This window comes from Procambarus clarkii, chromosome 60, assembly GCF_040958095.1.
Source record: "Procambarus clarkii isolate CNS0578487 chromosome 60, FALCON_Pclarkii_2.0, whole genome shotgun sequence".
NCBI lineage: Eukaryota > Metazoa > Arthropoda > Malacostraca > Decapoda > Cambaridae > Procambarus > Procambarus clarkii.
The window spans coordinates 30926153-30953312 of NC_091209.1; positions in this window are offsets into that span (position 1 = coordinate 30926153).

The following is a 27160-nucleotide window of genomic DNA, read 5'->3' on the forward strand; positions in this document are numbered from 1 at the left end:
GTTAGTTGCTGAGGAGAGGGTTAGTTGCTGAGGAGAGTGTTAGTTGCTGAGGAGAGGGTTAGTTGCTGAGGAGAGGGTTAGTTGCTGAGGAGAGGGTTTGTTGCTGAGGAGAGTGTTAGTTGCTGAGGAGAGGGTTAGTTGCTGAAGAGAGGGTTAGTTTCTGAGGAGAGTGTTAGTTGCTAAAGAGAGTGTTAGTTGCTGAGGAGGCGATTAGTTGCTGAGGTGAGTGTTAGTTGGTGAGGAGACGGTTAGTTGCTGAGGAGGTTAGTTGCTGAGGAGAGTGTTAGTTGGTGAGGAGACGGTTAGTTGCTGAGGAGGTTAGTTGCTGAGGAGAGTGTTAGTTGCTGAGGAGAGGGTTAGTTGCTGAGGAGAGTGTTAGTTGGTGAGGTGAGTGTTAGTTGGTGAGGAGAGTGTTAGTTGGTGAGGAGACGGTTAGTTGCTGAGGAGAGGGTTATGTTGCTGAGGAGAGGGTTATGTTGCTGAGGAGAGGGTTATGTTGCTGAGGAGAGGGTTAGTTGCTGAGGAGAGTGTTAGTTGCTGAGGAGAGTGTTAGTTGCTGAGGAGAGTGTTAGTTGCTGAGGAGAGTGTTAGTTGCTGAGGAGAGGGTTAGTTGCTGAAGAGATGGTTAGTTGCTGAGTAGACGGTTAGTTGCTGAGGAGGTGTTATGATCTCAGCCTGCAGGAGAAACGAGTCTCCCTCCTTGAGAGTTATTCATCAAGCCTGACCTGATTAGAAGGTCTAGCAAGTATTGAGGTGATAACGCATATGTAAAATAGTTGGTTGGATATGTGTAACAGTTTGAGATTATGGGCAATGCAGAAGAAAATAGATAAATGACTGGCTAGGAGATGTGGACATTTTGCTGGAGGCGTGAGGCTCGCTTCCGGAGGACCTTGACCTCACTTGAGTGCCAGACATCGCAGGGGGAAGCCGCGCTCCGTTGAGCTCCCGTCAGAAGGGAACCCCTAGTGATATATCTCTAAGAGAAGAGAAGTGTGCAGACGTGCCAGCTGTGGAATCGAGCTGGGGACGTGTGGTCTCAAGTCGTGGACGATAATTAGTGAATATTAAGCCGCCCGGAGGCATTATTGTGGGCCGTGGGAGCGCCCTGACCAGACGCCGTCAGAGGGAAAGCGCCCTCGACCAATTAATCTGTGGTTTATCTTTGGGGAAAAAGTTGCTGAGGACTTCGAAGCCAGCAGATGAAGTAGCTGATGAGACTCCAAGGTAGTGGAGCAGAGGACCTCGAGCTGTGAGGAGAAGCAGCAGTGAAGAGGAGTGTCACGTGCTTCTGTAGAGGTGGTGTAGCAGCCAAGAGAGCTGTGGAAGAACCTAACAGAAGGGTGAAGCACCGTAGTTGCACAAGGAAACTTCATGATAGCAGCCTGGAGGAGCTGCAGAGGATCCTGGTAGTGAAGCCCGGAAGAACCTAAGGATATTAGGGTAGTGAACTTCCAGAGGTGGAAGGGGAAGTTCTGGTGGATTACTAGTGGGGAGTTGATAGTGTTTGGTTGTCATTAGCGTACAAGACGCAGTGAGAGGTGAGTGACTGTTTGCATTCTTATGTCAAGGAGTGTTTTATACTGAAGTTTAGAGTTACAGTCGTAGGCTGGATTACCTACGGATGTATGCGTTCCAGGACTGACAGTGATTGATGGATCATTGTTGTGTATCAATGAACATTTATACTGATATATGTGATTGCATTCAAATGCTGATTTTCTATATATATATTATCTTGCTGATGGTGCAACAGTGTATGTAGGCTTGATCAACTTGAGGAGGTTAATAGTATCAGGTGGCGAACCAGGAGATGGGATACCACTTGATAAGCTGATAATAGAGTTCTGATGGTGTTGGAGTGCAACCTGATTGTGATATTATAGAGTATAGGATTCATTATTATTATATGTGTGTATGTATCGTGTATGTGCTTTGTCCAGTAAATGTGTCACAATTTGCTGGTGTTTGCCCTTGTCCTAGTGAGGCTTCCCAGGAGGTAGTAAAGAAGGAGAGAGAAAGAACCAAGAACCACTGCTGTGGACAGGGTAGGAGGTAATACTAGTAAGTCATAGGGGATTGAGGAGATCATATCTTATCTAAGGAGAGAGTGGGGAGTCACAGCAGCTCGAGTGGGTGTGTGCACGTGACAACGAGGCTAAGTGTTGGAGCCGCATCCCCTAAACGTGTGACGTTGAGCCCCTCTCCAAGAGCCAGAAGCGCCAAGGGTGATCTCCTAGTTTAAGCACTCTACCGAGTTGTGGGTTGGGTTGTCCGTAGAGAAGGATCAACGACGACAACACCAACCAACCCACAGTCTATAAGAGGAGGTTAGTTGCTGAGGAGAGGGTTAGTTGCTGATGAGAGTGTTAGTTGCTGAGGAGAGTGTTAGTTGCTGAGTGTTAGTTGCTGAGTGTTAGTTGCTGAGTGTTAGTTGCTGAGGAGAGTGTTAGTTGCTGAGGAGAGTGTTAGTTGCTGAGGAGAGTGTTAGTTGCTGAGGAGACGATTAGTTGCTGAGGAAAGTGTTAGTTGTTGAGGAGACGGTTAGTTAGTGAGGAGAGTGTTAGTTGGTGAGGAGAGTGTTAGTTGTTGAGGAGAGGGTTAGTTGCTGAGGAGAGGGTTAGTTGCTGAGGAGAGGGTTAGTTGCTGAGGAGAGTGTTAGTTGCTGAAGAGAGTGTTAGTTGCTGAGGAGAGTGTTAGTTGGTGAGGAGAGTGTTAGTTGGTGAGGAGAGTGTTAGTTGGTGAGGAGAGTGTTAGTTGGTGAAGAGAGGGTTAGTTGCTGAGGAGAGGGTTAGTTGCTGAAGAGAGGGTTAGTTGCTGAAGAGAGTGTTAGTTGCTGAGAAGAGGGTTAGTTGCTGAGGAGAGGGCTAGTTGCTGAGGAGAGGGCTAGTTGCTGAGGAGAGGGATAGTTGCTGAGGAGAGGTCTAGTTGCTGAGGAGAGGGTTAGTTGCTGAGGAGAGGGTTAGTTGCTGAGGAGAGTGTTAGTTGCTGAGGAGAGGGTTAGTTGCTGAGGAGAGTGTTAGTTGCTGAGGAGAGTGTTAGTTGGTGAGGAGACGGTTAGTTACTGAGGAGGTTAGTTGCTGAGGAGAGTGTTAGTTGGTGAGGAGACGGTTAGTTGCTGAGGAGGTTAGTTGCTGAGGAGAGTGTTAGTTGCTGAGGAGAGTGTTAGTTGCTGAGGAGAGTGTTAGTTGCTGAGGAGAGTGTTAGTTGCTGAGGAGAGTGTTAGTTGCTGAGGAGAGTGTTAGTTGCTGAGGAGACGGTTAGTTGCTGAGGAGAGTGTTAGTTGGTGAGGAGAGTGTTAGTTGGTGAGGAGAGTGTTAGTTGGTGAGGAGAGTGTTAGTTGGTGAGGAGAGTGTTAGTTGGTGAGGAGAGTGTTAGTTGTTGAGGAGACGGTTAGTTGCTGAGGAGAGGGTTAGTTGCTGAGGAGAGGGTTAGTTGCTGAGGAGAGTGTTAGTTGCTGAAGAGAGTGTTAGTTGCTGAGGAGAGTGTTAGTTGGTGAGGAGAGTGTTAGTTGGTGAGGAGAGTGTTAGTTGCTGAGGAGAGGGTTAGTTGGTGAAGAGAGGGTTAGTTGCTGAGGAGAGGGTTAGTTGCTGAGGAGAGGGTTAGTTGCTGAAGAGAGTGTTAGTTGCTGAGAAGAGGGTTAGTTGCTGAGGAGAGGGCTAGTTGCTGAGGAGAGGGCTAGTTGCTGAGGAGAGGGATAGTTGCTGAGGAGAGGTCTAGTTGCTGAGGAGAGGGTTAGTTGCTGAGGAGAGGGTTAGTTGCTGAGGAGAGTGTTAGTTGCTGAGGAGAGGGTTAGTTGCTGAGGAGAGTTTTATTTGCTGAGGAGAGTGTTAGTTGCTGAGGAGAGTGTTAGTTGCTGCGGAGAGTGTTAGTTGCTGCGGAGAGTGTTGCTGAGGAGAGTGTTAGTTGCAGAGGAGAGTGTTAGATGCTGAAGAGAGTGTTAGATGCTGAGGAGAGTGTTAGATGCTGAGGAGAGTGTTAGATGCTGAGGAGAGTGTTAGTTGCTGAGGAGAGTGTTAGTTGCTGAGGAGAGTGTTAGTTGCTGAGGAGAGGGGTAGTTGCTGAGGAGAGTGTTAGTTGCTGAGGAGAGGGTTAGTTGCTGAGGAGAGTGTTAGTTGCTGAGGAGACGGTTAGTTAGTGAGGAGAGTGTTAGTTGGTGAGGAGAGTGTTAGTTGGTGAGGAGACGGTTAGTTGCTGAGGAGAGGGTTAGTTGCTGAGGAGAGTGTTAGTGCCTGAGGAGAGGGTTAGTTGCTGAGGAGAGGGTTAGTTGCTGAGGAGAGGATTAGTTGCAGAGGAGAGGGTTAGTTGCTGAGGAGAGGGCTAGTTGCTGAGGAGAGGGTTAGTTGCTGAGGAGAGAGGTAGTTGCTGAGGAGAGTGTTAGTTGCTGAGGAGAGGGTTAGTTGCTGAGGAGAGTGTTAGTTGCTGAGGAGACGGTTAGTTAGTGAGGAGAGTGTTAGTTGGTGAGGAGAGTGTTAGTTGGTGAGGAGACGGTTAGTTGCTGAGGAGAGGGTTAGTTGCTGAGGAGAGTGTTAGTGCCTGAGGAGAGGGTTAGTTGCTGAGGAGAGGGTTAGTTGCTGAGGAGAGAGTTAGTTGTTGAAGAGAGTGTTAGTTGCTGAGGAGAGTGTTAGTTGCTGAGGAGAGTGTTAGTTGCTGAGGAGAGTGTTAGTTGCTGAGGAGAGTGTTAGTTGCTGAGGAGAGTGTTAGTTGCTGAGGAGAGTGTTAGTTGATGAGGAGAGGGTTAGTTGCTGAGGAGAGGGTTAGTTGCTGAGGAGAGGGTTAGTTGCTGAGGAGAGGGCTAGTTGCTGAGGAGAGGTCTAGTTGCTGAGGAGAGGGTTAGTTGCTGAGGAGAGGGTTAGTTGCTGAGGAGAGTGTTAGTTGCTGAGGAGAGGGTAAGTTGCTGAAGAGAGGGTTAGTTGCTGAGGAGAGTGTTAGTTGCTGAAGAGAGTGTTAGTTGCTGAGGAGACGATTATTTGCTGAGGAGAGTGTTAGTTGGTGAGGAGAAGGTTAGTTGCTGAGGAGGTTAGTTGCTGAGGAGAGTGTTAGTTGGTGAGGAGACGGTTAGTTGCTGAGGAGAGTGTTAGTTGGTGAGGAGACGGTTAGTTGCTGAGGAGGTTAGTTGCTGAGGAGGTTAGTTGCTGAGGAGAGTGTTAGTTGCTGAGGAGAGGGTTAGTTGCTGAGGAGAAGGTTAGTTGCTGAGAAGAGTGTTAGTTGCTGAGGAGACGGTTAGTTGCTGAGGAGGTTAGTTGCTGAGGAGAGTGTTAGTTGCTGAGGAGAGTGTTAGTTGCTGAGGAGAGGGTTTGTTGCTGAGGAGAGTGTTAGTTGCTGAAGAGAGGGTTAGTTGCTGAGGAGAGTGTTAGTTGCTGAGGAGACGGTTAGTTGGTGAGGAGAGTGTTAGTTGGTGAGGAGAGTGTTAGTTGGTGAGGAGAGTGTTAGTTGGTGAGGAGACGGTTAGTTGCTGAGGAGAGGGTTAGTTGCTGAGGAGAGTGTTAGTTGCTGAGGAGAGGGTTAGTTGCTGAGGAGAGGGTTAGTTGCTGAAGAGAGTGTTAGTTGCTGAGGAGAGTGTTAGTTGCTGAGGAGAGTGTTAGTTGCTGAGGAGAGTGTTAGTTGCTGAGGAGAGTGTTAGTTGCTGAGGAGAGGGTTAGTTGCTGAGGAGAGTGTTAGTTGCTGAGGAGAGGGTTAGTTGCTGAGGAGAGTGTTAGTTGCTGAAGAGAGGGTTAGTTGCTGAGGAGAGTGTTAGTTGCTGAGGAGACGGTTAGTTGGTGAGGAGAGTGTTAGTTGGTGAGGAGAGTGTTAGTTGGTGAGGAGAGTGGTAGTTGGTGAGGAGACGGTTAGTTGCTGAGGAGAGGGTTAGTTGCTGAGGAGAGTGTTAGTTGCTGAGGAGAGGGTTAGTTGCTGAGGAGAGGGTTAGTTGCTGAGGAGAGGGTTTGTTGCTGAGGAGAGTGTTAGTTGCTGAGGAGAGGGTTAGTTGCTGAAGAGAGGGTTAGTTTCTGAGGAGAGTGTTAGTTGCTAAAGAGAGTGTTAGTTGCTGAGGAGACGATTAGTTGCTGAGGTGAGTGTTAGTTGGTGAGGAGACGGTTAGTTGCTGAGGAGGTTAGTTGCTGAGGAGAGTGTTAGTTGGTGAGGAGACGGTTAGTTGCTGAGGAGGTTAGTTGCTGAGGAGAGTGTTAGTTGCTGAGGAGAGGGTTAGTTGCTGAGGAGAGTGTTAGTTGGTGAGGTGAGTGTTAGTTGGTGAGGAGAGTGTTAGTTGGTGAGGAGACGGTTAGTTGCTGAGGAGAGGGTTATGTTGCTGAGGAGAGGGTTATGTTGCTGAGGAGAGGGTTATGTTGCTGAGGAGAGGGTTAGTTGCTGAGGAGAGTGTTAGTTGCTGAGGAGAGTGTTAGTTGCTGAGGAGAGTGTTAGTTGCTGAGGAGAGTGTTAGTTGCTGAGGAGAGGGTTAGTTGCTGAAGAGATGGTTAGTTGCTGAGTAGACGGTTAGTTGCTGAGGAGGTGTTATGATCTCAGCCTGCAGGAGAAACGAGTCTCCCTCCTTGAGAGTTATTCATCAAGCCTGACCTGATTAGAAGGTCTAGCAAGTATTGAGGTGATAACGCATATGTAAAATAGTTGGTTGGATATGTGTAACAGTTTGAGATTATGGGCAATGCAGAAGAAAATAGATAAATGACTGGCTAGGAGATGTGGACATTTTGCTGGAGGCGTGAGGCTCGCTTCCGGAGGACCTTGACCTCACTTGAGTGCCAGACATCGCAGGGGGAAGCCGCGCTCCGTTGAGCTCCCGTCAGAAGGGAACCCCTAGTGATATATCTCTAAGAGAAGAGAAGTGTGCAGACGTGCCAGCTGTGGAATCGAGCTGGGGACGTGTGGTCTCAAGTCGTGGACGATAATTAGTGAATATTAAGCCGCCCGGAGGCATTATTGTGGGCCGTGGGAGCGCCCTGACCAGACGCCGTCAGAGGGAAAGCGCCCTCGACCAATTAATCTGTGGTTTATCTTTGGGGAAAAAGTTGCTGAGGACTTCGAAGCCAGCAGATGAAGTAGCTGATGAGACTCCAAGGTAGTGGAGCAGAGGACCTCGAGCTGTGAGGAGAAGCAGCAGTGAAGAGGAGTGTCACGTGCTTCTGTAGAGGTGGTGTAGCAGCCAAGAGAGCTGTGGAAGAACCTAACAGAAGGGTGAAGCACCGTAGTTGCACAAGGAAACTTCATGATAGCAGCCTGGAGGAGCTGCAGAGGATCCTGGTAGTGAAGCCCGGAAGAACCTAAGGATATTAGGGTAGTGAACTTCCAGAGGTGGAAGGGGAAGTTCTGGTGGATTACTAGTGGGGAGTTGATAGTGTTTGGTTGTCATTAGCGTACAAGACGCAGTGAGAGGTGAGTGACTGTTTGCATTCTTATGTCAAGGAGTGTTTTATACTGAAGTTTAGAGTTACAGTCGTAGGCTGGATTACCTACGGATGTATGCGTTCCAGGACTGACAGTGATTGATGGATCATTGTTGTGTATCAATGAACATTTATACTGATATATGTGATTGCATTCAAATGCTGATTTTCTATATATATATTATCTTGCTGATGGTGCAACAGTGTATGTAGGCTTGATCAACTTGAGGAGGTTAATAGTATCAGGTGGCGAACCAGGAGATGGGATACCACTTGATAAGCTGATAATAGAGTTCTGATGGTGTTGGAGTGCAACCTGATTGTGATATTATAGAGTATAGGATTCATTATTATTATATGTGTGTATGTATCGTGTATGTGCTTTGTCCAGTAAATGTGTCACAATTTGCTGGTGTTTGCCCTTGTCCTAGTGAGGCTTCCCAGGAGGTAGTAAAGAAGGAGAGAGAAAGAACCAAGAACCACTGCTGTGGACAGGGTAGGAGGTAATACTAGTAAGTCATAGGGGATTGAGGAGATCATATCTTATCTAAGGAGAGAGTGGGGAGTCACAGCAGCTCGAGTGGGTGTGTGCACGTGACAACGAGGCTAAGTGTTGGAGCCGCATCCCCTAAACGTGTGACGTTGAGCCCCTCTCCAAGAGCCAGAAGCGCCAAGGGTGATCTCCTAGTTTAAGCACTCTACCGAGTTGTGGGTTGGGTTGTCCGTAGAGAAGGATCAACGACGACAACACCAACCAACCCACAGTCTATAAGAGGAGGTTAGTTGCTGAGGAGAGGGTTAGTTGCTGATGAGAGTGTTAGTTGCTGAGGAGAGTGTTAGTTGCTGAGTGTTAGTTGCTGAGTGTTAGTTGCTGAGTGTTAGTTGCTGAGGAGAGTGTTAGTTGCTGAGGAGAGTGTTAGTTGCTGAGGAGAGTGTTAGTTGCTGAGGAGACGATTAGTTGCTGAGGAAAGTGTTAGTTGTTGAGGAGACGGTTAGTTAGTGAGGAGAGTGTTAGTTGGTGAGGAGAGTGTTAGTTGTTGAGGAGAGGGTTAGTTGCTGAGGAGAGGGTTAGTTGCTGAGGAGAGGGTTAGTTGCTGAGGAGAGTGTTAGTTGCTGAAGAGAGTGTTAGTTGCTGAGGAGAGTGTTAGTTGGTGAGGAGAGTGTTAGTTGGTGAGGAGAGTGTTAGTTGGTGAGGAGAGTGTTAGTTGGTGAAGAGAGGGTTAGTTGCTGAGGAGAGGGTTAGTTGCTGAAGAGAGGGTTAGTTGCTGAAGAGAGTGTTAGTTGCTGAGAAGAGGGTTAGTTGCTGAGGAGAGGGCTAGTTGCTGAGGAGAGGGCTAGTTGCTGAGGAGAGGGATAGTTGCTGAGGAGAGGTCTAGTTGCTGAGGAGAGGGTTAGTTGCTGAGGAGAGGGTTAGTTGCTGAGGAGAGTGTTAGTTGCTGAGGAGAGGGTTAGTTGCTGAGGAGAGTGTTAGTTGCTGAGGAGAGTGTTAGTTGGTGAGGAGACGGTTAGTTACTGAGGAGGTTAGTTGCTGAGGAGAGTGTTAGTTGGTGAGGAGACGGTTAGTTGCTGAGGAGGTTAGTTGCTGAGGAGAGTGTTAGTTGCTGAGGAGAGTGTTAGTTGCTGAGGAGAGTGTTAGTTGCTGAGGAGAGTGTTAGTTGCTGAGGAGAGTGTTAGTTGCTGAGGAGAGTGTTAGTTGCTGAGGAGACGGTTAGTTGCTGAGGAGAGTGTTAGTTGGTGAGGAGAGTGTTAGTTGGTGAGGAGAGTGTTAGTTGGTGAGGAGAGTGTTAGTTGGTGAGGAGAGTGTTAGTTGGTGAGGAGAGTGTTAGTTGTTGAGGAGACGGTTAGTTGCTGAGGAGAGGGTTAGTTGCTGAGGAGAGGGTTAGTTGCTGAGGAGAGTGTTAGTTGCTGAAGAGAGTGTTAGTTGCTGAGGAGAGTGTTAGTTGGTGAGGAGAGTGTTAGTTGGTGAGGAGAGTGTTAGTTGCTGAGGAGAGGGTTAGTTGGTGAAGAGAGGGTTAGTTGCTGAGGAGAGGGTTAGTTGCTGAGGAGAGGGTTAGTTGCTGAAGAGAGTGTTAGTTGCTGAGAAGAGGGTTAGTTGCTGAGGAGAGGGCTAGTTGCTGAGGAGAGGGCTAGTTGCTGAGGAGAGGGATAGTTGCTGAGGAGAGGTCTAGTTGCTGAGGAGAGGGTTAGTTGCTGAGGAGAGGGTTAGTTGCTGAGGAGAGTGTTAGTTGCTGAGGAGAGGGTTAGTTGCTGAGGAGAGTTTTATTTGCTGAGGAGAGTGTTAGTTGCTGAGGAGAGTGTTAGTTGCTGCGGAGAGTGTTAGTTGCTGCGGAGAGTGTTGCTGAGGAGAGTGTTAGTTGCAGAGGAGAGTGTTAGATGCTGAAGAGAGTGTTAGATGCTGAGGAGAGTGTTAGATGCTGAGGAGAGTGTTAGATGCTGAGGAGAGTGTTAGTTGCTGAGGAGAGTGTTAGTTGCTGAGGAGAGTGTTAGTTGCTGAGGAGAGTGTTAGTTGATGAGGAGAGGGTTAGTTGCTGAGGAGAGGGTTAGTTGCTGAGGAGAGGGTTAGTTGCTGAGGAGAGGGCTAGTTGCTGAGGAGAGGTCTAGTTGCTGAGGAGAGGGTTAGTTGCTGAGGAGAGGGTTAGTTGCTGAGGAGAGTGTTAGTTGCTGAGGAGAGGGTTAGTTGCTGAAGAGAGGGTTAGTTGCTGAGGAGAGTGTTAGTTGCTGAAGAGAGTGTTAGTTGCTGAGGAGACGATTATTTGCTGAGGAGAGTGTTAGTTGGTGAGGAGAAGGTTAGTTGCTGAGGAGGTTAGTTGCTGAGGAGAGTGTTAGTTGGTGAGGAGACGGTTAGTTGCTGAGGAGAGTGTTAGTTGGTGAGGACACGGTTAGTTGCTGAGGAGGTTAGTTGCTGAGGAGGTTAGTTGCTGAGGAGAGTGTTAGTTGCTGAGGAGAGGGTTAGTTGCTGAGGAGAAGGTTAGTTGCTGAGAAGAGTGTTAGTTGCTGAGGAGACGGTTAGTTGCTGAGGAGGTTAGTTGCTGAGGAGAGTGTTAGTTGCTGAGGAGAGGGTTAGTTGCTGAGGAGAGTGTTAGTTGCTGAAGAGAGGGTTAGTTGCTGAGGAGAGTGTTAGTTGCTGAGGAGACGGTTAGTTGGTGAGGAGAGTGTTAGTTGGTGAGGAGAGTGTTAGTTGGTGAGGAGAGTGTTAGTTGGTGAGGAGACGGTTAGTTGCTGAGGAGAGGGTTAGTTGCTGAGGAGAGTGTTAGTTGCTGAGGAGAGGGTTAGTTGCTGAGGAGAGGGTTAGTTGCTGAAGAGAGTGTTAGTTGCTGAGGAGAGTGTTAGTTGCTGAGGAGAGTGTTAGTTGCTGAGGAGAGTGTTAGTTGCTGAGGAGAGTGTTAGTTGCTGAGGAGAGGGTTAGTTGCTGAGGAGAGTGTTAGTTGCTGAGGAGAGGGTTAGTTGCTGAGGAGAGTGTTAGTTGCTGAAGAGAGGGTTAGTTGCTGAGGAGAGTGTTAGTTGCTGAGGAGACGGTTAGTTGGTGAGGAGAGTGTTAGTTGGTGAGGAGAGTGTTAGTTGGTGAGGAGAGTGTTAGTTGGTGAGGAGACGGTTAGTTGCTGAGGAGAGGGTTAGTTGCTGAGGAGAGTGTTAGTTGCTGAGGAGAGGGTTAGTTGCTGAGGAGAGGGTTAGTTGCTGAGGAGAGGGTTTGTTGCTGAGGAGAGTGTTAGTTGCTGAGGAGAGGGTTAGTTGCTGAAGAGAGGGTTAGTTTCTGAGGAGAGTGTTAGTTGCTAAAGAGAGTGTTAGTTGCTGAGGAGACGATTAGTTGCTGAGGTGAGTGTTAGTTGGTGAGGAGACGGTTAGTTGCTGAGGAGGTTAGTTGCTGAGGAGAGTGTTAGTTGGTGAGGAGACGGTTAGTTGCTGAGGAGGTTAGTTGCTGAGGAGAGTGTTAGTTGCTGAGGAGAGGGTTAGTTGCTGAGGAGAGTGTTAGTTGGTGAGGTGAGTGTTAGTTGGTGAGGAGAGTGTTAGTTGGTGAGGAGACGGTTAGTTGCTGAGGAGAGGGTTATGTTGCTGAGGACAGGGTTATGTTGCTGAGGAGAGGGTTATGTTGCTGAGGAGAGGGTTAGTTGCTGAGGAGAGTGTTAGTTGCTGAGGAGAGTGTTAGTTGCTGAGGAGAGTGTTAGTTGCTGAGGAGAGTGTTAGTTGCTGAGGAGAGGGTTAGTTGCTGAAGAGATGGTTAGTTGCTGAGTAGACGGTTAGTTGCTGAGGAGGTGTTATGATCTCAGCCTGCAGGAGAAACGAGTCTCCCTCCTTGAGAGTTATTCATCAAGCCTGACCTGATTAGAAGGTCTAGCAAGTATTGAGGTGATAACGCATATGTAAAATAGTTGGTTGGATATGTGTAACAGTTTGAGATTATGGGCAATGCAGAAGAAAATAGATAAATGACTGGCTAGGAGATGTGGACATTTTGCTGGAGGCGTGAGGCTCGCTTCCGGAGGACCTTGACCTCACTTGAGTGCCAGACATCGCAGGGGGAAGCCGCGCTCCGTTGAGCTCCCGTCAGAAGGGAACCCCTAGTGATATATCTCTAAGAGAAGAGAAGTGTGCAGACGTGCCAGCTGTGGAATCGAGCTGGGGACGTGTGGTCTCAAGTCGTGGACGATAATTAGTGAATATTAAGCCGCCCGGAGGCATTATTGTGGGCCGTGGGAGCGCCCTGACCAGACGCCGTCAGAGGGAAAGCGCCCTCGACCAATTAATCTGTGGTTTATCTTTGGGGAAAAAGTTGCTGAGGACTTCGAAGCCAGCAGATGAAGTAGCTGATGAGACTCCAAGGTAGTGGAGCAGAGGACCTCGAGCTGTGAGGAGAAGCAGCAGTGAAGAGGAGTGTCACGTGCTTCTGTAGAGGTGGTGTAGCAGCCAAGAGAGCTGTGGAAGAACCTAACAGAAGGGTGAAGCACCGTAGTTGCACAAGGAAACTTCATGATAGCAGCCTGGAGGAGCTGCAGAGGATCCTGGTAGTGAAGCCCGGAAGAACCTAAGGATATTAGGGTAGTGAACTTCCAGAGGTGGAAGGGGAAGTTCTGGTGGATTACTAGTGGGGAGTTGATAGTGTTTGGTTGTCATTAGCGTACAAGACGCAGTGAGAGGTGAGTGACTGTTTGCATTCTTATGTCAAGGAGTGTTTTATACTGAAGTTTAGAGTTACAGTCGTAGGCTGGATTACCTACGGATGTATGCGTTCCAGGACTGACAGTGATTGATGGATCATTGTTGTGTATCAATGAACATTTATACTGATATATGTGATTGCATTCAAATGCTGATTTTCTATATATATATTATCTTGCTGATGGTGCAACAGTGTATGTAGGCTTGATCAACTTGAGGAGGTTAATAGTATCAGGTGGCGAACCAGGAGATGGGATACCACTTGATAAGCTGATAATAGAGTTCTGATGGTGTTGGAGTGCAACCTGATTGTGATATTATAGAGTATAGGATTCATTATTATTATATGTGTGTATGTATCGTGTATGTGCTTTGTCCAGTAAATGTGTCACAATTTGCTGGTGTTTGCCCTTGTCCTAGTGAGGCTTCCCAGGAGGTAGTAAAGAAGGAGAGAGAAAGAACCAAGAACCACTGCTGTGGACAGGGTAGGAGGTAATACTAGTAAGTCATAGGGGATTGAGGAGATCATATCTTATCTAAGGAGAGAGTGGGGAGTCACAGCAGCTCGAGTGGGTGTGTGCACGTGACAACGAGGCTAAGTGTTGGAGCCGCATCCCCTAAACGTGTGACGTTGAGCCCCTCTCCAAGAGCCAGAAGCGCCAAGGGTGATCTCCTAGTTTAAGCACTCTACCGAGTTGTGGGTTGGGTTGTCCGTAGAGAAGGATCAACGACGACAACACCAACCAACCCACAGTCTATAAGAGGAGGTTAGTTGCTGAGGAGAGGGTTAGTTGCTGATGAGAGTGTTAGTTGCTGAGGAGAGTGTTAGTTGCTGAGTGTTAGTTGCTGAGTGTTAGTTGCTGAGTGTTAGTTGCTGAGGAGAGTGTTAGTTGCTGAGGAGAGTGTTAGTTGCTGAGGAGAGTGTTAGTTGCTGAGGAGACGATTAGTTGCTGAGGAAAGTGTTAGTTGTTGAGGAGACGGTTAGTTAGTGAGGAGAGTGTTAGTTGGTGAGGAGAGTGTTAGTTGTTGAGGAGAGGGTTAGTTGCTGAGGAGAGGGTTAGTTGCTGAGGAGAGGGTTAGTTGCTGAGGAGAGTGTTAGTTGCTGAAGAGAGTGTTAGTTGCTGAGGAGAGTGTTAGTTGGTGAGGAGAGTGTTAGTTGGTGAGGAGAGTGTTAGTTGGTGAGGAGAGTGTTAGTTGGTGAAGAGAGGGTTAGTTGCTGAGGAGAGGGTTAGTTGCTGAGGAGAGGGTTAGTTGCTGAAGAGAGTGTTAGTTGCTGAGAAGAGGGTTAGTTGCTGAGGAGAGGGCTAGTTGCTGAGGAGAGGGCTAGTTGCTGAGGAGAGGGATAGTTGCTGAGGAGAGGTCTAGTTGCTGAGGAGAGGGTTAGTTGCTTAGGAGAGGGTTAGTTGCTGAGGAGAGTGTTAGTTGCTGAGGAGAGGGTTAGTTGCTGAGGAGAGTGTTAGTTGCTGAGGAGAGTGTTAGTTGGTGAGGAGACGGTTAGTTACTGAGGAGGTTAGTTGCTGAGGAGAGTGTTAGTTGGTGAGGAGACGGTTAGTTGCTGAGGAGGTTAGTTGCTGAGGAGAGTGTTAGTTGCTGAGGAGAGTGTTAGTTGCTGAGGAGAGTGTTAGTTGCTGAGGAGAGTGTTAGTTGCTGAGGAGAGTGTTAGTTGCTGAGGAGATGGTTAGTTGCTGAGGAGAGTGTTAGTTGGTGAGGAGAGTGTTAGTTGGTGAGGAGAGTGTTAGTTGGTGAGGAGAGTGTTAGTTGGTGAGGAGAGTGTTAGTTGGTGAGGAGAGTGTTAGTTGCTGAGGAGAGGGTTAGTTGCTGAGGAGAGTATTAGTTGCTGAAGAGAGGGTTAGTTGCTGAGGAGACGGTTAGTTGCTGAGGAGAGTGTTAGTTGGTGAGGAGAGTGTTAGTTGCTGAGGAGAGGGTTAGTTGGTGAGGAGAGGGTTAGTTGCTGAGGAGAGGGTTAGTTGCTGAGGAGAGGGTTAGTTGCTGAGGAGAGTGTTAGTTGCTGAGGAGAGTGTTAGTTGCTGAGGAGAGTGTTAGTTGCTGAGGAGAGTGTTAGTTGCTGAGGAGAGTGTTAGTTGCTGAGGAGAGGGCTAGTTGCTGAGGAGAGGTCTAGTTGCTGAGGAGAGGTTTAGTTGCTGAGGAGAGGGTTAGTTGCTGAGGAGATTGTTAGTTGCTGAGGAGAGGGTTAGTTGCTGTAGAGAGGGTTAGTTGCTGAGGAGAGTGTTAGTTGCTGAAGAGAGTGTTAGTTGCTGAGGAGACGATTAGTTGCTGAGGAGAGTGTTAGTTGGTGAGTAGACGGTTAGTTGGTGAGTAGACGGTTAGTTGCTGATGAGAGTGTTAGTTGCTGAGGAGAGTGTTAGTTGCTGAGGAGAGTGTTAGTTGCTGAGGAGAGTGTTAGTTGCTGAGGAGAGTGTTAGTTGCTGAGGAGAGGGTTAGTTGGAAAGGAGAGGGTTAGTTGCTGAAGAGAGTGTTAGTTGCTGAGGTGAGTGTTAGTTGCTGAGGAGAGGGTTAGTTGCTGAGGAGAGTGTTAGTTGCTGAAGAGAGGGTTAGTTGCTGAGGAGAGTGTTAGTTGCTGAGGAGATGGTTAGTTGGTGAGGAGAGTGTTAGTTGGTGAGGAGAGTTTTAGTTGGTGGGGAGAGTGTTAGTTGCTGAGGAGAGTGTTAGTTGCTGAAGAGAGTGTTAGTTGCTGAAGAGAGGGTTAGTTGCTGATGAGAGTGTTAGTTGCTGAGGAGAGGGATAGTTGCTGAGGAGAGGTCTAGTTGCTGAGGAGAGGGTTAGTTGCTGAGGAGAGGGTTAGTTGCTGAGGAGAGTGTTAGTTGCTGAGGAGAGGGTTAGTTGCTGAGGAGAGTGTTAGTTGCTGAGGAGAGTGTTAGTTGGTGAGGAGACGGTTAGTTACTGAGGAGGTTAGTTGCTGAGGAGAGTGTTAGTTGGTGAGGAGACGGTTAGTTGCTGAGGAGGTTAGTTGCTGAGGAGAGTGTTAGTTGCTGAGGAGAGTGTTAGTTGCTGAGGAGAGTGTTAGTTGCTGAGGAGAGTGTTAGTTGCTGAGGAGAGTGTTAGTTGCTGAGGAGAGTGTTAGTTGCTGAGGAGACGGTTAGTTGCTGAGGAGAGTGTTAGTTGGTGAGGAGAGTGTTAGTTGGTGAGGAGAGTGTTAGTTGGTGAGGAGAGTGTTAGTTGGTGAGGAGAGTGTTAGTTGCTGAGGAGAGGGTTAGTTGCTGAGGAGAGTATTAGTTGCTGAAGAGAGGGTTAGTTGCTGAGGAGACGGTTAGTTGCTGAGGAGAGTGTTAGTTGGTGAGGAGAGTGTTAGTTGGTGAGGAGAGGGTTAGTTGGTGAGGAGAGGGTTAGTTGCTGAGGAGAGGGTTAGTTGCTGAGGAGAGGGTTAGTTGCTGAGGAGAGTGTTAGTTGCTGAGGAGAGTGTTAGTTGCTGAGGAGAGTGTTAGTTGCTGAGGAGAGTGTTAGTTGCTGAGGAGAGGGCTAGTTGCTGAGGAGAGGTCTAGTTGCTGAGGAGAGGTTTAGTTGCTGAGGAGAGGGTTAGTTGCTGAGGAGATTGTTAGTTGCTGAGGAGAGGATTAGTTGCTGTAGAGAGGGTTAGTTGCTGAGGAGAGTGTTAGTTTCTGAAGAGAGTGTTAGTTGCTGAGGAGACGATTAGTTGCTGAGGAGAGTGTTAGTTGGTGAGGAGAGTGTTAGTTGGTGAGTAGACGTTTAGTTGGTGAGTAGACGGTTAGTTGCTGAGGAGAGTGTTAGTTGCTGAGGAGAGTGTTAGTTGCTGAGGAGAGTGTTAGTTGCTGAGGAGAGTGTTAGTTGCTGAGGAGAGTGTTAGTTGCTGAGGAGAGGGTTAGTTGGAAAGGAGAGTGTTAGTTGCTGAGGAGAGGGTTAGTTGGAAAGGAGAGGGTTAGTTGCTGAAGAGAGTGTTAGTTGCTGAGGTGAGTGTTAGTTGCTGAGGAGAGGGTTAGTTGCTGAGGAGAGTGTTAGTTGCTGAAGAGAGGGTTAGTTGCTGAGGAGAGTGTTAGTTGCTGAGGAGATGGTTAGTTGGTGAGGAGAGTGTTAGTTGGTGAGGAGAGTTTTAGTTGGTGAGGAGAGTGTTAGTTGCTGAGGAGAGTGTTAGTTGCTGAAGAGAGTGTTAGTTGCTGAAGAGAGGGTTAGTTGCTGATGAGAGTGTTAGTTGCTGAGGAGACGGTTAGTTGCTGAGGAGAGTTTTAGTTGGTGAGGAAAGTTTTAGTTGGTGAGGAGAGTGTTAGTGGGTGAGGAGAGTGTTAGTTGCTGAGGAGAGGGTTAGTTGCTGAGGAGAGGGTTAGTTGCTGAGGAGAGGGTTAGTTGCTGAGGAGAGTGTTAGTTGCTGAGGAGAGTGTTAGTTGCTGAGGAGAGTGTTAGTTGCTGAGGAGAGGGTTAGTTGCTGAGGAGAGGGTTAGTTGCTGAGGAGAGGGTTAGTTGCTGAGAAGAGGGTTAGTTGGAAAGGAGAGGGTTAGTTGCTGAAGAGAGTGTTAGTTGCTGAGGTGAGTGTTAGTTGCTGAGGAGAGGGTTAGTTGCTGAGGAGAGTGTTAGTTGCTGAAGAGAGGGTTAGTTGCTGAGGAGAGTGTTAGTTGCTGAGGAGATGGTTAGTTGGTGAGGAGAGTGTTAGTTGGTGAGGAGAGTTTTAGTTGGTGAGGAGAGTGTTAGTTGCTGAGGAGAGTGTTAGTTGCTGAAGAGAGTGTTAGTTGCTGAAGAGAGGGTTAGTTGCTGAGGAGAGTGTTAGTTGCTGAGGAGAGTGTTAGTTGCTGAGTGTTAGTTGCTGAGTGTTAGTTGCTGAGTGTTAGTTGCTGAGGAGAGTGTTAGTTGCTGAGGAGAGTGTTAGTTGCTGAGGAGAGTGTTAGTTGCTGAGGAGAGAGTTAGTTGCTGAAGAGATGGTTAGTTGCTGAGTAGACGGTTAGTTGCTGAGGAAAGTGTTAGTTGTTGAGGAGACGGTTAGTTGGTGAGGAGAGTGTTAGTTGGTGAGGAGAGTGTTAGTTGTTGAGGAGAGGGTTAGTTGCTGAGGAGAGGGTTAGTTGCTGAGGAGAGGGTTAGTTGCTGAGGAGAGTGTTAGTTGCTGAAGAGAGTGTTAGTTGCTGAGGAGAGTGTTAGTTGGTGAGGAGAGTGTTAGTTGGTGAGGAGAGTGTTAGTTGGTGAGGAGAGTGTTAGTTGGTGAGGAGAGTGTTAGTTGCTGAGGAGAGGGTTAGTTGCTGAGGAGAGTATTAGTTGCTGAAGAGAGGGTTAGTTGCTGAGTAGACGGTTAGTTGCTGAGGAGAGTGTTAGTTGCTGAGGAGAGTATTAGTTACTGAGGAGAGTATTAGTTGCTGAGGAGAGTGTTAGTTGCTGAGGAGAGTGTTAGTTGCTGAGGAGAGTGTTAGTTGCTGAGGAGAGTGTTAGTTGCTGAGGAGAGGGTTAGTTGGAAAGGAGAGGGTTAGTTGCTGAAGAGAGTGTTAGTTGCTGAGGTGAGTGTTAGTTGCTGAGGAGAGGGTTAGTTGCTGAGGAGAGTGTTAGTTGCTGAAGAGAGGGTTAGTTGCTGAGGAGAGTGTTAGTTGCTGAGGAGATGGTTAGTTGGTGAGGAGAGTGTTAGTTGGTGAGGAGAGTTTTAGTTGGTGAGGAGAGTGTTAGTTGCTGAGGAGAGTGTTAGTTGCTGAAGAGAGTGTTAGTTGCTGAAGAGAGGGTTAGTTGCTGATGAGAGTGTTAGTTGCTGAGGAGAGGGATAGTTGCTGAGGAGAGGTCTAGTTGCTGAGGAGAGGGTTAGTTGCTGAGGAGAGGGTTAGTTGCTGAGGAGAGTGTTAGTTGCTGAGGAGAGGGTTAGTTGCTGAGGAGAGTGTTAGTTGCTGAGGAGAGTGTTAGTTGGTGAGGAGACGGTTAGTTACTGAGGAGGTTAGTTGCTGAGGAGAGTGTTAGTTGGTGAGGAGACGGTTAGTTGCTGAGGAGGTTAGTTGCTGAGGAGAGTGTTAGTTGCTGAGGAGAGTGTTAGTTGCTGAGGAGAGTGTTAGTTGCTGAGGAGAGTGTTAGTTGCTGAGGAGAGTGTTAGTTGCTGAGGAGAGTGTTAGTTGCTGAGGAGACGGTTAGTTGCTGAGGAGAGTGTTAGTTGGTGAGGAGAGTGTTAGTTGGTGAGGAGAGTGTTAGTTGCTGAGGAGAGTGTTAGTTGCTGAGGAGAGGGTTAGTTGCTGAGGAGAGTATTAGTTGCTGAAGAGAGGGTTAGTTGCTGAGGAGACGGTTAGTTGCTGAGGAGAGTGTTAGTTGGTGAGGAGAGTGTTAGTTGCTGAGGAGAGGGTTAGTTGGTGAGGAGAGGGTTAGTTGCTGAGGAGAGGGTTAGTTGCTGAGGAGAGGGTTAGTTGCTGAGGAGAGTGTTAGTTGCTGAGGAGAGTGTTAGTTGCTGAGGAGAGTGTTAGTTGCTGAGGAGTGTGTTAGTTGCTGAGGAGAGGGCTAGTTGCTGAGGAGAGGTCTAGTTGCTGAGGAGAGGTTTAGTTGCTGAGGAGAGGGTTAGTTGCTGAGGAGATTGTTAGTTGCTGAGGAGAGGGTTAGTTGCTGTAGAGAGGGTTAGTTGCTGAGGAGAGTGTTAGTTGCTGAAGAGAGTGTTAGTTGCTGAGGAGACGATTAGTTGCAGAGGAGAGTGTTAGTTGGTGAGGAGAGTGTTTGTTGGTGAGTAGACGGTTAGTTGGTGAGTAGACGGTTAGTTGCTGAGGAGAGTGTTAGTTGCTGAGGAGAGTGTTAGTTGCTGAGGAGAGTGTTAGTTGCTGAGGAGAGTGTTAGTTGCTGAGGAGAGTGTTAGTTGCTGAGGAGAGTGTTAGTTGCTGAGGAGAGGGTTAGTTGGAAAGGAGAGGGTTAGTTGCTGAAGAGAGTGTTAGTTGCTGAGGTGAGTGTTAGTTGCTGAGGAGAGGGTTAGTTGCTGAGGAGAGTGTTAGTTGCTGAAGAGAGGGTTAGTTGCGGAGGAGAGTGTTAGTTACTGAGGAGATGGTTAGTTGGTGAGGAGAGTGTTAGTTGGTGAGGAGAGTTTTAGTTGGTGAGGAGAGTGTTAGTTGCTGAGGAGAGTGTTAGTTGCTGAAGAGAGTGTTAGTTGCTGAAGAGAGGGTTAGTTGCTGATGAGAGTGTTAGTTGCTGAGGAGACGGTTAGTTGCTGAGGAGAGTTTTAGTTGGTGAGGAGAGTTTTAGTTGGTGAGGAGAGTGTTAGTGGGTGAGGAGAGTGTTAGTTGCTGAGGAGAGGGTTAGTTGCTGAGGAGAGGGTTAGTTGCTGAGGAGAGGGTTAGTTGCTGAGGAGAGTGTTAGTTGCTGAAGAGAGTGTTAGTTGCTGAGGAGAGTGTTAGTTGCTGAGGAGAGTGTTAGTTGCTGAGGAGAGTGTTAGTTGCTGAGGAGAGTGTTAGTTGCTGAGGAGAGTGTTAGTTGCTGAGGAGAGTGTTAGTTGGTGAGGAGAGTGTTAGTTGCTGAGGAGAGGTTTAGTTGCTGAGGAAAGGTTTAGTTGCTGAGGAGAGGGTTAGTTGCTGAGGAGATTGTTAGTTGCTGAGGAGAGGGTTAGTTGCTGTAGAGAGGGTTAGTTGGTGAGGAGAGTGTTAGTTGCTGAGGAGAGTGTTAGTTGGTGAGGAGACGGTTAGTTACTGAGGAGGTTAGTTGCTGAGGAGAGTGTTAGTTGGTGAGGAGACGGTTAGTTGCTGAGGAGGTTAGTTGCTGAGGAGAGTGTTAGTTGCTGAGGAGAGTGTTAGTTGCTGAGGAGAGTGTTAGTTGCTGAGGAGACGGTTACTTGCTGAGGAGAGTGTTAGTTGGTGAGGAGAGTGTTAGTTGGTGAGGAGAGTGTTAGTTGGTAAGGAGAGTGTTAGTTGGTGATGAGAGTGTTAGTTGGTGAGGAGAGTGTTAGTTGCTGAGGAGAGGGTTAGTTGCTGAGGAGAGTATTAGTTGCTGAAGAGAGGGTTAGTTGCTGAGGAGACGGTTAGTTGCTGAGGAGAGTGTTAGTTGGTGAGGAGAGTGTTAGTTGCTGAGGAGAGGGTTAGTTGGTGAGGAGAGGGTTAGTTGGTGAGGAGAGGGTTAGTTGCTGAGGAGAGGGTTAGTTGCTGAGGAGAGTGTTAGTTGCTGAGGAGAGTGTTAGTTGCTGAGGAGAGTGTTAGTTGCTGAGGAGAGTGTTAGTTGCTGAGGAGAGGGCTAGTTGCTGAGGAGAGGTCTAGTTGCTGAGGAGAGGTTTAGTTGCTGAGGAGAGGGTTAGTTGCTGAGGAGATTGTTAGTTGCTGAGGAGAGGGTTAGTTGCTGTAGAGAGGGTTAGTTGCTGAGGAGAGTGTTAGTTGCTGAAGAGAGTGTTAGTTGCTGAGGAGACGATTAGTTGCTGAGGAGAGTGTTAGTTGGTGAGTAGACGGTTAGTTGGTGAGTAGACGGTTAGTTGCTGAGGAGAGTGTTAGTTGCTGAGGAGAGTGTTAGTTGCTGAGGAGAGTGTTAGTTGCTGAGGAGAGTGTTAGTTGCTGAGGAGAGGGTTAGTTGGAAAGGAGAGGGTTAGTTGCTGAAGAGAGTGTTAGTTGCTGAGGTGAGTGTTAGTTGCTGAGGAGAGGGTTAGTTGCTGAGGAGAGTGTTAGTTGCTGAAGAGAGGGTTAGTTGCTGAGGAGAGTGTTAGTTGCTGAGGAGATGGTTAGTTGGTGAGGAGAGTGTTAGTTGGTGAGGAGAGTTTTAGTTGGTGAGGAGAGTGTTAGTTGCTGAGGAGAGTGTTAGTTGCTGAAGAGAGTGTTAGTTGCTGAAGAGAGGGTTAGTTGCTGATGAGAGTGTTAGTTGCTGAGGAGAGGGATAGTTGCTGAGGAGAGGTCTAGTTGCTGAGGAGAGGGTTAGTTGCTGAGGAGAGGGTTAGTTGCTGAGGAGAGTGTTAGTTGCTGAGGAGAGGGTTAGTTGCTGAGGAGAGTGTTAGTTGCTGAGGAGAGTGTTAGTTGGTGAGGAGACGGTTAGTTACTGAGGAGGTTAGTTGCTGAGGAGAGTGTTAGTTGGTGAGGAGACGGTTAGTTGCTGAGGAGGTTAGTTGCTGAGGAGAGTGTTAGTTGCTGAGGAGAGTGTTAGTTGCTGAGGAGAGTGTTAGTTGCTGAGGAGAGTGTTAGTTGCTGAGGAGAGTGTTAGTTGCTGAGGAGACGGTTAGTTGCTGAGGAGAGTGTTAGTTGGTGAGGAGAGTGTTAGTTGGTGCGGAGAGTGTTAGTTGGTGAGGAGAGTGTTAGTTGGTGAGGAGAGTGTTAGTTGCTGAGGAGAGGGTTAGTTGCTGAGGAGAGTATTAGTTGCTGAAGAGAGGGTTAGTTGCTGAGGAGACGGTTAGTTGCTGAGGAGAGTGTTAGTTGGTGAGGAGAGTGTTAGTTGGTGAGGAGAGGGTTAGTTGGTGAGGAGAGGGTTAGTTGCTGAGGAGAGGGTTAGTTGCTGAGGAGAGGGTTAGTTGCTGAGGAGAGTGTTAGTTGCTGAGGAGAGTGTTAGTTGCTGAGGAGAGTGTTAGTTGCTGAGGAGAGTGTTAGTTGCTGAGGAGAGGGCTAGTTGCTGAGGAGAGGTCTAGTTGCTGAGGAGAGGTTTAGTTGCTGAGGAGAGGGTTAGTTGCTGAGGAGATTGTTAGTTGCTGAGGAGAGGGTTAGTTGCTGTAGAGAGGGTTAGTTGCTGAGGAGAGTGTTAGTTGCTGAAGAGAGTGTTAGTTGCTGAGGAGACGATTAGTTGCTGAGGAGAGTGTTAGTTGGTGAGGAGAGTGTTAGTTGGTGAGTAGACGGTTAGTTGGTGAGTAGACGGTTAGTTGCTGAGGAGAGTGTTAGTTGCTGAGGAGAGTGTTAGTTGCTGAGGAGAGTGTTAGTTGCTGAGGAGAGTGTTAGTTGCTGAGGAGAGTGTTAGTTGCTGAGGAGAGTGTTAGTTGCTGAGGAGAGGGTTAGTTGGAAAGGAGAGGGTTCGTTGCTGAAGAGAGTGTTAGTTGCTGAGGTGAGTGTTAGTTGCTGAGGAGAGGGTTAGTTGCCGAGGAGAGTGTTAGTTGCTGAAGAGAGGGTTAGTTGCTGAGGAGAGTGTTAGTTGCTGAGGAGATGGTTAGTTGGTGAGGAGAGTGTTAGTTGGTGAGGAGAGTTTTAGTTGGTGAGGAGAGTGTTAGTTGCTGAGGAGAGTGTTAGTTGGTGAGGAGAGTGTTAGTTGCTGAGGAGAGGGTTAGTTGCTGAGGAGAGTATTAGTTGCTGAAGAGAGGGTTAGTTGCTGAGGAGACGGTTAGTTGCTGAGGAGAGTGTTAGTTGGTGAGGAGAGTGTTAGTTGGTGAGGAGAGGGTTAGTTGGTGAGGAGAGGGTTAGTTGCTGAGGAGAGGGTTAGTTGCTGAGGAGAGGTTTAGTTGCTGAGGAGAGTGTTAGTTGCTGAGGAGAGTGTTAGTTGCTGAGGAGAGTGTTAGTTGCTGAGGAGAGTGTTAGTTGCTGAGGAGAGGGCTAGTTGCTGAGGAGAGGTCTAGTTGCTGAGGAGAGGTTTAGTTGCTGAGGAGAGGGTTAGTTGCTGAGGAGATTGTTAGTTGCTGAGGAGAGGGTTAGTTGCTGTAGAGAGGGTTAGTTGCTGAGGAGCGTGTTAGTTTCTGAAGAGAGTGTTAGTTGCTGAGGAGACGATTAGTTGCTGAGGAGAGTGTTAGTTGGTGAGGAGAGTGTTAGTTGGTGAGTAGACGGTTAGTTGGTGAGTAGACGGTTAGTTGCTGAGGAGAGTGTTAGTTGCTGAGGAGAGTGTTAGTTGCTGAGGAGATTGTTAGTTGCTGAGGAGAGTGTTAGTTGCTGAGGAGAGTGTTAGTTGCTGAGGAGAGTGTTAGTTGCTGAGGAGAGGGTTAGTTGGAAAGGAGAGGGTTAGTTGCTGAAGAGAGTGTTAGTTGCTGAGGTGAGTGTTAGTTGCTGAGGAGAGGGTTAGTTGCTGAGGAGAGTGTTAGTTGCTGAAGAGAGGGTTAGTTGCTGAGGAGAGTGTTAGTTGCTGAGGAGATGGTTAGTTGGTGAGGAGAGTGTTAGTTGGTGAGGAGAGTTTTAGTTGGTGAGGAGAGTGTTAGTTGCTGAGGAGAGTGTTAGTTGCTGAAGAGAGTGTTAGTTGCTGATGAGAGTGTTAGTTGCTGAGGAGACGGTTAGTTGCTGAGGAGAGTTTTAGTTGGTGAGGAGAGTTTTAGTTGGTGAGGAGAGTGTTAGTGGGTGAGGAGAGTGTTAGTTGCTGAGGAGAGGGTTAGTTGCTGAGGAGAGGGTTAGTTGCTGAGGAGAGGGTTAGTTGCTGAGGAGAGTGTTAGTTGCTGAGGAGAGTGTTAGTTGCTGAGGAGAGTGTTAGTTGCTGAGGAGAGGGTTAGTTGCTGAGGAGAGGGTTAGTTGCTGAGGAGAGGGTTAGTTGCTGAGGAGAGGGTTAGTTGGAAAGGAGAGGGTTAGTTGCTGAAGAGAGTGTTAGTTGCTGAGGTGAGTGTTAGTTGCTGAGGAGAGGGTTAGTTGCTGAGGAGAGTGTTAGTTGCTGAAGAGAGGGTTAGTTGCTGAGGAGAGTGTTAGTTGCTGAGGAGATGGTTAGTTGGTGAGGAGAGTGTTAGTTGGTGAGGAGAGAGTTAGTTGCTGAAGAGATGGTTAGTTGCTGAGTAGACGGTTAGTTGCTGAGGAAAGTGTTAGTTGTTGAGGAGACGGTTAGTTGGTGAGGAGAGTGTTAGTTGGTGAGGAGAGTGTTAGTTGTTGAGGAGAGGGTTAGTTGCTGAGGAGAGGGTTAGTTGCTGAGGAGAGGGTTAGTTGCTGAGGAGAGTGTTAGTTGCTGAAGAGAGTGTTAGTTGCTGAGGAGAGTGTTAGTTGGTGAGGAGAGTGTTAGTTGGTGAGGAGAGTGTTAGTTGGTGAGGAGAGTGTTAGTTGGTGAGGAGAGTGTTAGTTGCTGAGGAGAGGGTTAGTTGCTGAGGAGAGTATTAGTTGCTGAAGAGAGGGTTAGTTGCTGAGTAGACGGTTAGTTGCTGAGGAGAGTGTTAGTTGCTGAGGAGAGTGTTAGTTACTGAGGAGAGTGTTAGTTGCTGAGGAGAGTGTTAGTTGCTGAGGAGAGTGTTAGTTGCTGAGGAGAGTGTTAGTTGCTGAGGAGAGTGTTAGTTGCTGAGGAGAGGGTTAGTTGGAAAGGAGAGGGTTAGTTGCTGAAGAGAGTGTTAGTTGCTGAGGTGAGTGTTAGTTGCTGAGGAGAGGGTTAGTTGCTGAGGAGAGTGTTAGTTGCTGAAGAAAGGGTTAGTTGCTGAGGAGAGTGTTAGTTGCTGAGGAGATGGTTAGTTGGTGAGGAGAGTGTTAGTTGGTGAGGAGAGTTTTAGTTGGTGAGGAGAGTGTTAGTTGCTGAGGAGAGTGTTAGTTGCTGAAGAGAGTGTTAGTTGCTGAAGAGAGGGTTAGTTGCTGATGAGAGTGTTAGTTGCTGAGGAGAGGGATAGTTGCTGAGGAGAGGTCTAGTTGCTGAGGAGAGGGTTAGTTGCTGAGGAGAGGGTTAGTTGCTGAGGAGAGTGTTAGTTGCTGAGGAGAGGGTTAGTTGCTGAGGAGAGTGTTAGTTGCTGAGGAGAGTGTTAGTTGGTGAGGAGACGGTTAGTTACTGAGGAGGTTAGTTGCTGAGGAGAGTGTTAGTTGGTGAGGAGACGGTTAGTTGCTGAGGAGGTTAGTTGCTGAGGAGAGTGTTAGTTGCTGAGGAGAGTGTTAGTTGCTGAGGAGAGTGTTAGTTGCTGAGGAGAGTGTTAGTTGCTGAGGAGAGTGTTAGTTGCTGAGGAGAGTGTTAGTTGCTGAGGAGACGGTTAGTTGCTGAGGAGAGTGTTAGTTGGTGAGGAGAGTGTTAGTTGGTGAGGAGAGTGTTAGTTGGTGAGGAGAGTGTTAGTTGCTGAGGAGAGGGTTAGTTGCTGAGGAGAGTATTAGTTGCTGAAGAGAGGGTTAGTTGCTGAGGAGACGGTTAGTTGCTGAGGAGAGTGTTAGTTGGTGAGGAGAGTGTTAGTTGCTGAGGAGAGGGTTAGTTGGTGAGGAGAGGGTTAGTTGCTGAGGAGAGGGTTAGTTGCTGAGGAGAGGGTTAGTTGCTGAGGAGAGTGTTAGTTGCTGAGGAGAGTGTTAGTTGCTGAGGAGAGTGTTAGTTGCTGAGGAGTGTGTTAGTTGCTGAGGAGAGGGCTAGTTGCTGAGGAGAGGTCTAGTTGCTGAGGAGAGGTTTAGTTGCTGAGGAGAGGGTTAGTTGCTGAGGAGATTGTTAGTTGCTGAGGAGAGGGTTAGTTGCTGTAGAGAGGGTTAGTTGCTGAGGAGAGTGTTAGTTGCTGAAGAGAGTGTTAGTTGCTGAGGAGACGATTAGTTGCAGAGGAGAGTGTTAGTTGGTGAGGAGAGTGTTTGTTGGTGAGTAGACGGTTAGTTGGTGAGTAGACGGTTAGTTGCTGAGGAGAGTGTTAGTTGCTGAGGAGAGTGTTAGTTGCTGAGGAGAGTGTTAGTTGCTGAGGAGAGTGTTAGTTGCTGAGGAGAGTGTTAGTTGCTGAGGAGAGTGTTAGTTGCTGAGGAGAGGGTTAGTTGGAAAGGAGAGGGTTAGTTGCTGAAGAGAGTGTTAGTTGCTGAGGTGAGTGTTAGTTGCTGAGGAGAGGGTTAGTTGCTGAGGAGAGTGTTAGTTGCTGAAGAGAGGGTTAGTTGCGGAGGAGAGTGTTAGTTACTGAGGAGATGGTTAGTTGGTGAGGAGAGTGTTAGTTGGTGAGGAGAGTTTTAGTTGGTGAGGAGAGTGTTAGTTGCTGAGGAGAGTGTTAGTTGCTGAAGAGAGTGTTAGTTGCTGAAGAGAGGGTTAGTTGCTGATGAGAGTGTTAGTTGCTGAGGAGACGGTTAGTTGCTGAGGAGAGTTTTAGTTGGTGAGGAGAGTTTTAGTTGGTGAGGAGAGTGTTAGTGGGTGAGGAGAGTGTTAGTTGCTGAGGAGAGGGTTAGTTGCTGAGGAGAGGGTTAGTTGCTGAGGAGAGGGTTAGTTGCTGAGGAGAGTGTTAGTTGCTGAAGAGAGTGTTAGTTGCTGAGGAGAGTGTTAGTTGCTGAGGAGAGTGTTAGTTGCTGAGGAGAGTGTTAGTTGCTGAGGAGAGTGTTAGTTGCTGAGGAGAGTGTTAGTTGCTGAGGAGAGTGTTAGTTGGTGAGGAGAGTGTTAGTTGCTGAGGAGAGGTTTAGTTGCTGAGGAAAGGTTTAGTTGCTGAGGAGAGGGTTAGTTGCTGAGGAGATTGTTAGTTGCTGAGGAGAGGGTTAGTTGCTGTAGAGAGGGTTAGTTGGTGAGGAGAGTGTTAGTTGCTGAGGAGAGTGTTAGTTGGTGAGGAGACGGTTAGTTACTGAGGAGGTTAGTTGCTGAGGAGAGTGTTAGTTGGTGAGGAGACGGTTAGTTGCTGAGGAGGTTAGTTGCTGAGGAGAGTGTTAGTTGCTGAGGAGAGTGTTAGTTGCTGAGGAGAGTGTTAGTTGCTGAGGAGACGGTTACTTGCTGAGGAGAGTGTTAGTTGGTGAGGAGAGTGTTAGTTGGTGAGGAGAGTGTTAGTTGGTAAGGAGAGTGTTAGTTGGTGAGGAGAGTGTTAGTTGGTGAGGAGAGTGTTAGTTGCTGAGGAGAGGGGTAGTTGCTGAGGAGAGTATTAGTTGCTGAAGAGAGGGTTAGTTGCTGAGGAGACGGTTAGTTGCTGAGGAGAGTGTTAGTTGGTGAGGAGAGTGTTAGTTGCTGAGGAGAGGGTTAGTTGGTGAGGAGAGGGTTAG